At 42.4% G+C, this 6,368-nt stretch overlaps 1 protein-coding gene across 2 annotated transcripts in view; it reads right to left on the bottom strand.

Annotated features, from left to right (window-relative positions):
• ATP6V1H (ATPase H+ transporting V1 subunit H) overlaps positions 1–264 on the bottom strand; it is a 107,407-nt gene extending 107,143 nt beyond the window's left edge. For both annotated transcript variants that reach the window (XM_077765023.1, XM_077765024.1), the window contains exon 1: positions 20–264. The gene's annotated coding sequence lies outside the window, so the exon portion shown is untranslated. The remainder of the gene's footprint in view (positions 1–19) is intronic.
• Between the last annotated feature and the right edge of the window lie 6,104 nt (positions 265–6,368).

The raw sequence follows: 6,368 nt of genomic DNA, 5'->3' as shown, positions 1-6,368 counted from the left end.
GGCGCGACTACGGGCTTACTTCGCGAATCCAGGGGACCCGACACCGCACCCGCGGGCGGCACGGAGGACGCGGCGGTCTGGGCCGTCGGGGGGCACCGCCCGGCTGGGGCGCCGAGTCAGGGCCGAGGGGCGTCTCCTGCCCGGTGCAGAGGCCTGCGCGGCCGCGGGACTCCGAGCGCCGGCAAGGGCACACGTCCCCACACCCAGGAGACGTTGAGGGCGGCACAGGCAGAAAGGAGCTGCAGCCGCAGCGGAATGACAGAAGGGCCGGTCACGTGAGCACAGGCACCTGACCGCCCGGAAGCCGGAAGCCGGGAGCGTCCAAAACAGCTCAGGGAGCCCTGTTGCGCTTCGGGGGAGTCTTGCTCACAGCGGGGCGGTAGAGGCCGCGCGACCGGGGACTTAGAGCCCGGAGGGACGCTCAGTTTGCGCCCAGGCTAGCCCCTCAAGAGGGAGGGGAGCGGGGTGGGCACGGAGGACCCACCACCCGAAAACCCCGGGCCCCCTACGGTGGCGGTCCCCAGCCCAAGGCAGAGAATCGGGCCAAAACTTCCCTAAACCGCCATTAAAAAAAAATATATTTGATTTAATGCTTTTAAGTAGATTGACTTCAACGTGGATTTAACAGCTCAAGGAAGCAGTCCATCTCATTCGGATTTTAAAGATGAAATTGAGGCTGAGACGTGGGTCACAAAAGCTATCTTCCCCTCAGGTTGCAGACTGAGGAAATCATATTTCATGGAGCATTTGCAATTATACTAAAAACTTTTGTGTTTACTGAACAAGCAAATTTAACAATCCTGACTTGAGCGAGACTGCCCCAGTCCAGGCCTCAACTACCGTGTTTGTCTTAAGATAATGAGTAACACTACTCCATACTGCAAGTGGTCAGTTACACGTAATTAATCAGCACTCAGAGGGATGTACCCAACACATTTTACTAAAAAATGTTAAAACGTAGGCCAAGTTTTAAAACGCTGTGAATATACACATAGTAACAGGGTATAATGTATATTTTTTTCCATTGCTGTTTTAAGGAATTACCACAAGTTTGCTGGCTTAAACCAACACAGATTTTTTTTTCTTTTACAGTTCTCTAGGTCAGAAGCCTGACAGGGGTCTCCATCTGTTTCCCTATTGTATCCGGTTTCTAGAATCCGCCTGCATTTCTTGGCTCATGTCTTCCTCCCTCCACCTTAAAAGTCAGCAACATCACAGCCCCTCTGACTCTCAACACAGCTGAGAAGGGCCCTCGGATTTGATGGGTTCACGTGATTGGATTGGGCCCACCTGGCTAATGCAAGTAACCCTCCCCATCTCAAGGTCCTGAACCTTAATCACACATGTAACCTTGTTTCCCTTTTGCCATGTAAGCTAACATATTGACAGGTTCCAGAGATTTGAAAGTACTATCTTCAGGAGGCCATTATTCTGCCTATCATAAATATAGAGGAAAGGATACACATTAGTATAGCTGGTGGAGTAAACAGAGGGGCCCTACTTCATGTTATATTTCTAAAGTAAAATATGTTTTACAATTTCTTTTATTTTGAGAGAGAGAGCAGGGGAGGGGCAGAGAGAGAAGGTGAGAGAGAATCCCAAGCAGGCTCCATGCTGTCAGCACAGAGCCAGACACAGAGCTCAAACCCATGCACCATGAAATCATGGCCTGAGCTGAGACCAAGAGTCAGATAGTCAACCAAATGAGCCACCCAGGAGTCCCTGAAGATTTTTTTTAAAAATTCTGCCTAATCCTGCAAAGTGTTAAACTGTTTAAATCTGAATAATGTGCATGGGTATTCCTTATGTTGTTCTTTTTATTTGAAATTTTCTTTTAATAAATTTGATGCTATGGATCGAGTCCATTTATATGTGAGATTCTAACCTAAATTAATGAAGGATTGCTTATAAGAGAATTGTGGAATTAGAATCAAAGAAAGATTGCAGATACTAACCACAATGATGGCCACAACCACCACTAACCACAATAATAGAAAAAACTTTTCATTGGTAACAAAGCTGTAAGACACAAACTCTTTATGATATTTTTTTTTACTTTTTGAAAATATTTATGTAAATTTTAGTTAACATACAGTGCAGTATTCATCTCAGGAGTACAAGTCAGTGATTCATCACCTACATACAACATTAATTATAATATTTTAAATTTGATACATGTTTCAGAGTTTCTGGGATTGGGGAAGGAACCCCCTCAGGGATCTTTGAAACTGCTTGGGACTTTTGTGCCTCCTGCAATGGCTAGGGACAGAGTGCTTCTGGCATTTGGTGCCCAGGGACTCGGGATGAGTGCTGGGGAGGCTTCCCAGCCCAGTACCACACACAAGGCATTTTCTACCCAAATATGTCAGTAGTGCGCCTATGAAGAAAGCAGAAGGATGACTACCTGTATCTGATCGATCTGTCGTTCCAAATATGAAGGCACATTCTAGGCTATGGTGGGAATACTTGGCCTTACCATTGCAGAATGACATCACCGTGGCACATGGGAACACAAAAGAGGCACTTCCAGAAAGAACAGCCTAAATATCTACTCCAAGGTTACGTGTGCAGGCGCCGTAAACAAGCCAGCGAACTTCCGGGAATGTCTGTTGTGACACTATCAGCATGAGTGTGTAAAGATAAATGTGCCAGGAGTTTTGGTGCAATATTTTTTTATAATAGCAAAAAAAAAAAAAAAACCCCAGAAAACTCTTATTTGTCAGTCAGGTTGCCATGACAAAATACAACAGACCCAGTGGCTTAAACAACAGGGCTTTATTTCTCACCATTCTGGAGGCTGGAAGTGCAAGAGCACGTGCTGGCCGTTCAGTTAGCGGTGAGGTGTCTCCTTCTGGCTTGTAGATGGCCACCTTCCCACGCTGTCCTCACATGGTGTAGGGAGAGAGAGAGTGCACACACTTATAAGTTTTGGTTATTTTTTATTGAATGCCAGAATGGGTGGATTTTACCTACGTGGGTGCCAGGATATTTTTTTTATTTCCATAATTATTCTTGAGTTTGGTTCAGGACACACTTACATTATCTGTGGTTTCATCCTTTTGGGTCTTGCTTTTAAGCTTTGTTAGGCAGAACCAAAGCAACGTTGTCGTCTAGGATTCATTTTCCCCAATACTGAGGCCAAACCCTCTGTGTTCCGAATACCCAACATCTTGAGAGTTGTTAAGTGCCCCCACTCTGGCCTTTGAGAACAGGTGCTAACCCCAGCCTTTTGTAAGCTCCAAGGGCTGTTTGTTCTAATCCTTTGGGTGGTTCTTTCCCCAGCATCCGCTAGTCTCCTTACATGAGTACACTCATCAGTACTCAGCTGAACACTCAAGAGGAACCCTCTGAAGATCCTCAAATTCTCATTCTACGTGGCTCTTCCTCTCCAGCACTCAGCCCTGGAAACTCCACCTGCCGTGGGCTCTCCAAGCCCCCTGCTTCATCTCCTCACCTCAGGGATGACCACCATCATCTACCTGAGTTTCCATCCCTGAGCCAGAGCCTGAAAACTTCCTCAAAGCAGTAAGCCAGGACATCCCTAGTGCCCACATCATTTGTTTCCCGTCTCTTGGGCATTGGTGCCCTTCGTTGCTGACGTCCAATGTCTTCAGTACTATTTATTCATTCTTAGTTTCTTAGTGGCTTTGGTTGGAAGGGTAAATTCATCCAGTCATTCTGCCTTGGCCAGGAGCAGAAGTCTGGGTATTTCCCTTTGAAAGCAAATATGAGAGAAAAAGAAGCTTTCACAGAAAGAGGAGAAGCATAAAGTAATCGTGTACTAATACATTTCCAAAAGCTGATACAGAGGTAATGTTATTTTCTTAAATCAGCAAAATACTTCCTGCTTTCCTTCCAGCCCAAGAGGTAAATGATAAATTAAGCTTTTATCAAAACGTATTCAGTTCCTTTCTTCTCAAAATGGCCCTCCTTTGAAAAGCATTTGAGCACTGGGTGTTATATGGAAACCAACTTGACAATAAACTATTTGTAAAAAGAAAGAAAGAAAGGAAGGAAGGAAGAAATGTGTGTGTGTGTGTGTGTGTGTGTGTGTACACACTCATATATAATTAATGTTAAAAAAAAAGAAAAGCATTTGAAAAGTACAACATCCATTCATAATAAAAGCCCTAACAAAGTAGGTTTAGAGGAAACGTAGCTCAACATAATAGAGGCCACATATGAAAAACCCACAGCAAACAATGTGCTCAATGGGGGACAGCTGAGAGTTTTCCCGCTAAGGTCAGAAACAAGACAAGGAGGTCCACTCGTCACCGTCATTTGACATAGTACTGAAGTCCTGGCCACAGCAGTCAGACAACAAAAAGAAATGAAAGGCATCCAAACTGGTAAGGAAGAGTAAAACTTTTTTCTCTATCCGCTGATGACATACTCTATGTAGAAAACCCAAAGACTCCACCAGAAAACTGCTAGAACGGATTAATGAATTCAGTAAAGTTGCAAGATACAGAATCAATATGCAGAAATCGGTTGTGTTTCTATACACTAACAATGAAGCAGCAGAAAGAGAAATTAAGAAAAAAATCCCATTTACAATTGCACTCAAAGTAGTTACAATACCTAGGAATAAACCGAACCAAAGAGGTGAAAGACCTGTACTCTGAAAACTATAAAACATTGATAAAAGAATTGAAGATAACACACAGAAATGCTCATGTGTTGGAAGAACAAATGCTGTTAAAATGTCAAAGCAAACTACAAAGCAATCTACACATTTAATGCAATCCGTATCAAAATACCAACAGTGACTCTCACAGATTGAGAATGTAAAATCCTAAAACTTATATGGAACCACGGAACCTCAAAAAACCCAAGCAATCTTGAAAAAGAAAAGCTGAAGCTATCACAATTCCAGACTTCAAGTTCTATCACAAAGCTGTAGTAATCAAAACAGCAGGGTACTGGCCCAAAAACAGACAAATAGATCTATGGAACAAAATAGAAAACCCAGAAATAAACCCACAATTATATGGTCAGTTAATCTTTGACAACGTAGGAAAGAATACCCAATGAGAAAAAGACAAACTCATCACCAAATGGTGCTGGAAAAGCTGATTGGCTACATGCAAAAAAACGAAACTGGGCCACTTTCTTACAATCTGCACAAAAATAGTCTCAAAACAGATTAAAGTCCGAAATGTGAGACCTGAAATCATAAAAATCTTAGAAGAGAACACAGGTAGTGAGGTCTCTGACATCAGCTGTAGCAACATTTTTCTAGCCATATCTCCTGAGGCAAGGGAAGCAAAAGCAAAAATAAACTATAGAGACTCTCAAAATAAAATGCTTCTGCACAGTGAAGGAAACAATCAACAACACTAAAAGGCAACCTATGGAATGGGAGAAGATATATGAATATTACCTACCTGATAAAGGGTTAGCATCCAAAATATATAAAGAGCTCAACACCAAAAAGCAGATAATCCAATTTAAAAATGGGTGGAAGACATGAATAGACATTTCTCCAAAGACATACAGATGGCCAAGAGACACATGAAAAGGTGCTCAACATCACTCATCGTTAGGGAAATGCAAATCAAAACTACAATGAGATCTAACTTCACACCTATCAGAATGACTAAAATCAACAACTCAAGAAACAATAGATGTTGGTGAAGATGTAAAGAAAGCATAACCCTTGTACACTATTGGTGGGAATGCAAACCGGTGCAGCCACTATGGAAAACAGTATGGAGTTTCCTCAAAAAGTTAAAAATAGAATTATCCTACAATTCAGCAATCACACTACTGGGTATTTACCAAAAAACAAAACAAAACAAAACAAAACACCACAAGAACACTATCTCAAAGGGATACTTTCACCTCAATGTTTATAGCAGAATTATTTTAAATGGCCAAGATATAGAAGTAACCCAAGTGTCTATCAATAGATGAATGGATGGAGATATGGTACCATATACAATGGAATATTATTCAGCCATTAAAAAAATAAAATCTTGCCATTTGCAACATGGATAGAGCTAGAGAATATAAAGCTAATCAAAATAAGTCAGTCAGAGAAAGGCAAATACCGCATGATTTCACTCACATATGGAATTTAAGAAACAAAACAAATAAGCAAGGCAGAGAGAGAGAGAGAGACAGAGAGAGAGAGAAACCTAGACACAGGCTCTTAACTTTAGAGAACTGAGGGTTACCAGAGGTGGGTGGGAGTGGGTGGGAGGATGCATGAAATAGGTGATGGGGATTAAGGAGTGCATTGTTGTGAGCACCACATGATGTATGGATTGTTGACTCACTATATTGTACACCTGAAACTAATATAACCCTGTATGCTACCTATACGGGAATTTAAGATGAGATGAGATGAGATGAGATGAGATGAG

Source organism: Crocuta crocuta, unplaced genomic scaffold, assembly GCF_008692635.1.
Source record: "Crocuta crocuta isolate KB4526 unplaced genomic scaffold, BGI_CrCroc_1.0 scaffold94, whole genome shotgun sequence".
Classification (NCBI taxonomy): domain Eukaryota; kingdom Metazoa; phylum Chordata; class Mammalia; order Carnivora; family Hyaenidae; genus Crocuta; species Crocuta crocuta.
This window is presented reverse-complemented; position numbering and strand designations above follow the sequence as displayed.